Source organism: Lactuca serriola, chromosome 9 (genome assembly GCF_051521515.1).
Source record: "Lactuca serriola cultivar US96UC23 chromosome 9, Lser_US96UC23_V15, whole genome shotgun sequence".
Lineage (NCBI taxonomy): Eukaryota > Viridiplantae > Streptophyta > Magnoliopsida > Asterales > Asteraceae > Lactuca > Lactuca serriola.
Window position 1 is genome coordinate 2,917,235 of NC_136416.1, and position 8,828 is coordinate 2,926,062.

General features: G+C 29.9%; 1 long non-coding RNA gene across 1 annotated transcript; it reads left to right on the forward strand.

Moving 5' to 3' along the window:
- The first annotated feature begins 7,704 nt into the window (after nt 1–7,704).
- Nucleotides 7,705–8,516, forward strand: LOC145076880 (uncharacterized). The gene is made up of 3 exons (XR_013692841.1): nt 7,705–7,902; nt 8,124–8,196; nt 8,441–8,516. It is a non-coding gene; the product is annotated as an uncharacterized LOC145076880 (long non-coding RNA).
- Nucleotides 8,517–8,828: the final 312 nt, after the last annotated feature.

The following is an 8,828-nucleotide window of genomic DNA, read 5'->3' on the forward strand; positions in this document are numbered from 1 at the left end:
GTCATTCTCCTTAACCATACAAAATACATGGGATCGGAAGGCAATATCGGAGTTAAAGGCACAAAAATATCCACCAAACTTGAAGTCAATGACCAGACAAAGTTATTTCTTCATGAAAGTCACCTCTTACCCCTCTATCCCAAAACCATTTTTTCTACTTCGCTTTGAGGGTCTGTCACAACTTCTGTGCAAAACATGTAATGTATAAGTAAATGATCCCCCTCTACCCCCACAAGAATATCTAACCACCAACCAAAACAAGTCTTTCAGAACATAGTCTCGTGTGGCGATTTGTTCCTGAGTCTAGCAATAATATTTGCACCAATTGCGGGTTTGCAAGATAATGTAATTGGTTCATAAAAAATATTGTCATGCTGGAAATAAAACCAAATAAATTAATTTCAAGGTAATTAAAAAGTTTAAATGGTGATCCATAACCAAATGCGATGAACATTTCAAAAATGTTATGCGCATTTTGGACATGTTCTCCGTGTTTCGGAGGAGTTCTTCACATTCCAAACATTTCAGACATCTTCAAAATGTATTTTGTGTGTTCCAGAATACCAAATTTTGATGTATAATAGCTTAACATAATAACTAAACTAGTTTTGGGTTGGTCCTAAGCCTAACACTAAATTAGCTAAAAATTGAACTTACACATTGTTTGCAACATCTTCGTCGTATTCTGGATGTGTCCTTCCTGTTCTAGAGTAGCTATTTTACACTATTAATATTAAAATTCAACAACTAAAAGTGTAGAAATAAAGAACTTACATGTAAAACTAGCAAATCATCATAATCGTGTGTCATATCTTCTTTGATTCTTTAATCTGAATTGTGTAGATATTTATGAATAAAATCCGATCCGGATGATGTTGGAATGGACACCGAAACGTGGTGAATGGGTCGGGCTGGACCCATATAGTCTGAAACGAATTCCGAAATGGGTCATTCCAAAAAAAAAAGGTTATTTTGCAAAAATGAAGGTAAATGATTATTTTTCAAAAAAAACCACAAAAGGATGGTTAGGTTAATCAATTTCCCTTTTAACTTTTACAAAATTTTAATCGACTTTGTCTAAATCCATTTTCATATGTTACCAAAGCCGCTACCCTCTCTTTTGGTACCTATGGTATATGCTACATACTAAAATTCAGATTTTATACGTGCATTGAATTTGGGAAGGGAAGGAATAATCCAGACTGTTTTGATGAGAATGAAACATAAGTTTCTTTTTGGGGTGTTTTCTTTATTAAATAAAACAATCATTTAGGTCCATGTGCATTATTCTCCACTCCAGAACATGCCTTCCAAAATAACCCTAAATCATCCTAATTTTTAAAATTTGTGGACTTGTTTTCTCGTAAAGACGGCAAATTTAAAGGGTTAAACGGATTGGATTATTAAGTAAAAGTAAATTTAATTAAAAACAAGAAACTTTTTAAATTGGGATGTTCTGTTATAATCTTTTTTTAAAAATGATTTACTATGTTGTGATCATTTGCACACTTTCGACGATATTCAAACTGTACTGTAATTCGCCCCATGAAAAATAAATATAACCTCCACATTGTTTTAAGTAATTGAAACGAAATGCCAATGTATGTAATGTAGTTAATAGTATTTTATGGTTAATTAATAGTATTAGTATATATTTTGCTGGGTTATTATTTAGCTTTAGTTGAATTCAAAAGTCTTCTATTTTATAATTGTTTAAAAGAGACTCAAACAAATCAAACCTCTGGATTAGTTGTCGGCCGGATTAGTTTCTAATCATTTGGCATGTTTGATTAATAAAGGAAACTGATAATGAATATACATAAATGGTCATGAAAATTTATTGTTTGAAGATGTTATAAACTAGTAAATTTTATGTTATAAATTAGTAAATTTTTAATGGGAAGAGATATTTCCACTTAATAAATTGATTTTTCCACATGAAGTACAACACCTTTGCATATTTCCACTTAATAAATTGATTCTTTCACATGAAGTACAACACCTTTGCAGCTATCATACAAATTATTAAAACATATATTTCAAATGGATTAATCAATTTATTAAGTGGAAATACCACTTCCAATTTTTAATAGATACAAAAGTTTATATATATATATATATATATATATATATATATATATATATATATATATATATATATATATATATATATATATATATATATATATATGACTGTTATATACCTAACATTAGGTATAAAACCAAAAAAATTTCATAGTTTACCTAAATAGTATAAAATAAAATCAATTTCTATCTATCTAAAATCACATCAGATCATGTAAAACTAATTTTCCACTAAAATGTCGCACATAATCTCATTACATTGTTGTTGAATGAAAAAACATAAAACAAAAGAATCACATATCAAATTTCAAAACTAGTTATGGAAGTTTTAATTTCATTTTGTAGGATAAAGTGATGAAATAGATATAACAAGAGGAATAATATCAATCCGTTAAATGCTTCAATCCAGGTTTCTAGAAGTATTTTTTAATCAAATTATAAATGGCAAAATGTTTTCATGAAATAACATAAATTTATTAAATATTGGTTCTTATTTTAGGTTTAAACCTAACGAGAAGGAGTTTTGAGGGTTAGTTTCTACCGAAAGAGAAATGATGGGTTTCACTATACTAGGATTGCAAGTCAATTAATCTTAAAAAGGTTTTGGGAAAAAAAAACTGATATTTAGTTAAAACCATGTCGTTTTATTGGTTTTATGTAATGTTAGGTGTATATATATATATATATATATATATATATATATATATATATATATATATATATATATATATATTTGAAAAAAAAAAAACAGAAAAATGGTTCACTAATACATAGAAATTTATGCATTATAAGAAAAAACATAAAGAATTACAACCTTAGGCCTGTACTTGGACACGTATCTATATATTCCACATTCTTAATATAACATTATCCGTATAATGACTAATAACCCACCTCATAAAACACATATAAAAAACCCTCAACGCCACCACTACATTCGATCCATCCATAATTGAGTTGATTAACTACAAAACAAAAGCTCAACGTCTATCCAGTTCTTGAAACCTTCAAACACTGTTTCTTGATGAAAATAATGGGCGATCAAGATTTCCAACAAACACTTGGTGATTTGTTAGAAATTAAAAGCAAATGCATGAAAGATTCATCCAAAAATCTTTTGTGGAAGAAAGTTATGGAAGCTCAAGTTAAGAAAACATGGTTAGGAGGTTGGAAAACGAAGATCAGAAGATGCCCCACAAGGAATAATACTTTAAAGAGGAGGAAGAGACAGAGGGTGAGGCGGGCGGCAAGTCAGGGAGGATCAAGAAGGGCCACCACGATGGTGATAGAACGCAAGGTTCGAACGTTGAAGAAACTGATTCCAAATGGGGAATCATCGATCGGTTTGGATGGCCTGTTTATAGAGACTGCAGAATACATAACGAATTTACAAAGGAGAGTGAGAATCATGCAAGCCGTGGTAGATGCATTGTCCTGTGCCGAGTGAGTCCGACTGTTCATTCGATGTATGATCGCTTGATTTTCTATAATTAATTAAAGATTCTTTCTATTTTATTGGTTTAGTTTCTTGTTAATTAAACAGATCTAATGGCGGATTATTGATGCCTTTTATCTTCTATTGTTATTTTCTTTTTATTTATGGGCGCCATAACACATTAATTAATTACTCTTGGAGATGCAAATCATTTTATCAAGACCACAGTCGCAGATTTACTATTAAAAATTCGCCTCAAGGTTTCATGCAATATTTGTGAAAGTTTCGATAATAGTTCTTACCATGTTTCTTCTTAAGAACAAATACTAGACTGGGGTGTTTACACCCACAAGCTACATGGTCTAGTGGTATTTGACGGAAAGATGTCCGTTTAAAGAAGACTGAAGGGTTCAATTCCCACTTGAAACAAAGTGTGAGTAAATTTAGAAATAGAGTACGCAGAGCTGGCCGATAAAAGACTGATAAGGGTGTTTAGGCTAGGAATTGAATGAAATCGAACAAAAACTTTTTTTGCTAACTCATATAAAAATGAATGGATATAATGACAATACGGGAGGGATAGAAGTTGATGGAAAGAAATGACTAAACTTATATTTAAAATGACTTATTCAAGAATCCTAATAAAAATCAAATACTATAAACTCTTAGTAATATGAAAATAATGTCACAAGAATAGTAAACATGAAAACCAACTAATTAATTCCATGCATAGATGGAATTCGATTCACTTATATAGCAAACTCCTATTGAGATGAATTCCATTCTCAATGGTTTCCAAACCCCAAAAGTTAATAAAGTTGAAAAACGAACTGTACTAAGGGCAATGCATTGAACTCCATAAAATTCAATAGATAGCCACATCATCTTTTTACAATTCATACAACTCTATAATTTTTTTACTACAATGCATTGAACTCTACAAAATTCAATAGAATGTTACAAAATGTAATTTATAGTAAATATTTAAGAATTAAAAACTTTCATTTTTCTCATTGCAAAGTTCAATGGCCATTGAACTCCAAATCTATTGAATGTCAAGGTGACATCTCATAATGGTAGAGTTTCATCCATTAAATGACACATAGATTTACCACCTCATTCAACTCTCCCATTGAACTCACCATTGTGGATGCACTAAGATCATCTCCAATCATAACATCTTAAAAAACACCATAATGTGATTTTTCAACAAAATTATGTTTCCAACTTCAACCACATACTAAAAATATCACATCGAAAAATAAATTATATAAATAAAATAGTTTCTCAATTTTCTTTACATGAAAGTAACGTTTCGCGGATCAAAATATACCACTAGATTAGAAGCATGTTGTAATATGTCATTGGATTGGATGAACTCTAACATCCTTTTGTTGCTTGCAGGGTTGTACAAGTTTCTAGACATGAGTCGAGCAGTTGGATAGGGTCAAACGATTAATCGGTTTAGACGGTGATTAATCAATGACTAGGTAGTGACCTTTAATTGTATTATAATTTATTTTTGAAAAAATAAATATTACTAATATCCTAACAAAATTAATAAATATGTCAATATTTTATGGTTATTTACTTATTTTGTTAGGATATATATATATATATATATATATATATATATATATATATATATATATAAAGTTTATTCAAAAAATTAATATATTTTAAGAAATAATTATTTGAAAATTTAAAATATTGAAATTTTTAAAATTTTGGTGTAATATTTGAAAATTTGAAAAATTTTAAATTATAAAAATTGAAAATTCCGGCCGCCTAGCTCCACCTAGGCTTGCCTAGACTGATATTAATCGTCGTTGACAGACTATGCCTAATTTGACCACCTAGCAAAAATCGTAGGCAGTCGATGTCCGTCTAGAGCCTAGGCGGCCACCTGGACCGTCATTTACAACACTGGTTGCTGGTGATGAAGAGAAACCCACCATTATGTATATTGCTCAAAACTCTGTTATTATTGTTTTATTTGTAGTACTATTGCATTATTTTGGACTGATATTTTCACTAATTTTCCAGTCGATCCATTAGAGTTTTTCCAAGGAGTTAAACTTGAAAATGATTTTTCATAACTGAATCGTTAAATTTCAACCAAATTGAATATTACAAGGTTCAACAGGAGGAGAGAACATACAAATTATTGGTTTAGAATAAGCAGTAATTGTAATGCCTTGACACTACAAGAAAATTTCAATTTTGCTACGGAAAAGTACTACAGAATTATATTCTGTAGCTATTTTGCAACAGAATATGCTACATAATGATTTTCCGTAGATTTTTTGTTTCAAAAATTTCTACGAAATAAAATTCCGTTGCAAACTTAGAATTAATTACGGAAAATTGTTACGGAATTTTAATTTGTAGTTAGTCTGCTACCGAATTTGTTACGAAGTTAAAATACATATCTATTTTGCTACGAAAATTACTACGAAACTAAATTCTGTAGCTATTTTTCTACAAAATGATATTCCATAGCTATTTTGCTACGGAATTTAGTTACAGAAATGAATTCCGTAGCTATTTTACCACGAAGTCAAATTTCATAGCTATTATGCTACGAAAATTACTATGAAACTAAATTAAGTAGCTATTTTGCTACAAAATGATATTCCATAACTATTTTGTTACAAAATTTAGTTACGAAAACAAAATTTGTAGTTATTTTGCTACAAAATGAAATTTCATAGTTATTACGCTACGGAAATTTGCTACAAAACCAATTTATATAGCTATTTTGCTATAGTGGAAAAATGCATAGCCCTTTTGTTACAAAAAATTCTATAGAACTAAATTATGTATCCACTTTGCTAAGTAACGAAACTTCATAGCTATTTTGCCCTTACTGTTTTTTTAATATTTGTAATTCTTTTTTTTTCTTAATTTTAAAAAATAAAAAAAAACACCCCACATTTACCATAACCCTATCGCCCATCCCACTTTCACCTAAGCTTTCAACTTGAACAAGTGAATAATAGTAAAAAATGTTGATTTTTTTATTTGTTAATAAAATGTAAATCTAAATACAATTTTTTTATTATAATATTTAATTTAACAATTAAACAAGTTGGAAAGGATGGACATTCTTGCTAAGGTAAAACATATTATAAGTAATAAGTTTATAAATATGTTACTATTTTTATTTTGGCTAATATGGATAAAAACGTATTTTGGCTAATTTGGGTAAAAATGTACAGGATTCAGTTGGAAGGTATCATGTGTTGGGTTAATACGATGCAAATGAGAAATATCAAAAATCATGTATTCTTATTAAGGGCAAATTGGTAAAATCACATGACCCAAATATACTTCCTCCCCAAATCAGAGATATCCCAATCAAACCTTTACCTGTTGCCGATCACATCTCTCCCTCTCTCAACCTGTCGTTGTTGCTCAGCGCCCCCATCACACCGGTCGTTTTTGCTCACAACGGTATCTTTCATCCTCCATTTTTATAGCATTCCAATTTCAAGAGGTATTTTTTCTTTCTTATGTTCCAATCAGCTCTAAATGCTTTTTTACTGCTGAGTTCATGAAAATTTCAAGTAGAGGGAGACCACATAGGATTGGTGTCGATCGGTGTCAAGAAAGATTAATAAACATTAGTCAATAGAGATTATTGAAAATTGATGTATAACGAGTTGTAACATGGAAATTGTAAAAATGCTAGTCAATTTTGACTAAATTATCAACTACTTTTCTTTTATTATATTTCTTCACTCCAATTGGATGTGAGTGGTGTGTTTTAGCTTACTAATTCGTTGTGCATACCACATGCTTGATAAAATGCAACATTGAAGAATATTGATTATTTTGCATACAATATATTATTCATATGTATGTGTAAACTACAATTGGAATTTATGTATCACAAAGTTGATTGGCTTATTTTTCCAAGATCTGATGTAACCATGGAACATTGAAGTCATTAATGTTACCGATATTCTTTGGATTATCTATAGTAATTCATTTTCCTTTGTTGCATTTTGACTTTCATAGGACAAAACGTATGTTGTTGAGGCTAAGGCTTTGAAGGTAAGATACTCATGCAGTTTCTTGTAGGAATACTGGTGTTAATTCTGTTTTTTCATCTTTATTTACAATAAGGGAATCAAATAACATAAATTTGTCTCAAGTTTTGCATATTGTCACTGATAAAATGAATCTTACTGCAATGAAGGTTTGCTTTTAAAAGAAGCCAGTAAAAAGGGTGTTTTTGTGGAGGTGAAAACAGTTGAAGGAGATACTTTGTTGAACTCCTCATATGTCCCTATTCTAAGACAAATGGAGTCCATAAATTCTCAGAATCTCTATTTTCAAGCAACAAAAGATGGCAACAACAATATTAGGAACCCAAAGTATGTGTTCATGTTAATAAAATGACTCTTCATCCTGTTTCTTTTTTAGTAGTCTCTTTTTTCCAGATTCGATTTTGTTGGGTTCAACTTACTATGCAAAAGTTGATATGGTCTTCTTTATTTAGAATAATCTTCTTACTTCTGTTATAGATCCATAATTAGAGATAGTAATTTAGGATGTTGTAAATGTTTGAATATATTGCAAGCTCTTGAAAGTGCAGTTTACTTCATTGAAGATGGGGAGAAGGTTCCTGTTGTTTGAAGCAACAACAACACGAATGAAGAAAGAAAAAGGTATGTTTGTTCTTGTGGTTATAACTTTTTTAGAAGCAATATTTGTACTTTTATACATCGTTTGATTTGGCCCACGAATGAAGTTTTGGATTTGAGAGTTGAAATATGTTTTAAGGATTTGAAAAAACTTATTATATCTTGTAATCCATGGAATTCGTTTGCCTTCAGTTCTTGGGTTTCTTAATATTATGTCAAATAAAATAGTTGGATTTTAATCTAGTTGATTGTAAATTTGACTTTGCAGGTTTTGCCATTTTGGTTGAGCATATGTGGCTATTTGTGTGTACATGGTGGTTCGAATCTAAATTATTGATTGTAATATATCTATAAAATTGATGTAATAATATATCTATAAAATTGATGTAACTATTAAATTTATATTTACTACATTTTTATATATTTTTATGAATATTATAATTAAAATATGGATTTTGTTGAATATTTTTATCATACTAAATTTGCTTTGGAATCTATTGCTACGTGACAAATTGTTGATGAAAAAACGACTATGAAATTTGCTACGGAACAGAAACCAACGGAATTTGCTACGAAACAGATGGCTACGGAATTTGCTACGGAATAGAAACCTACGGAATTTGCTACGAAACAGACGACTATGGAATTTGCTACGG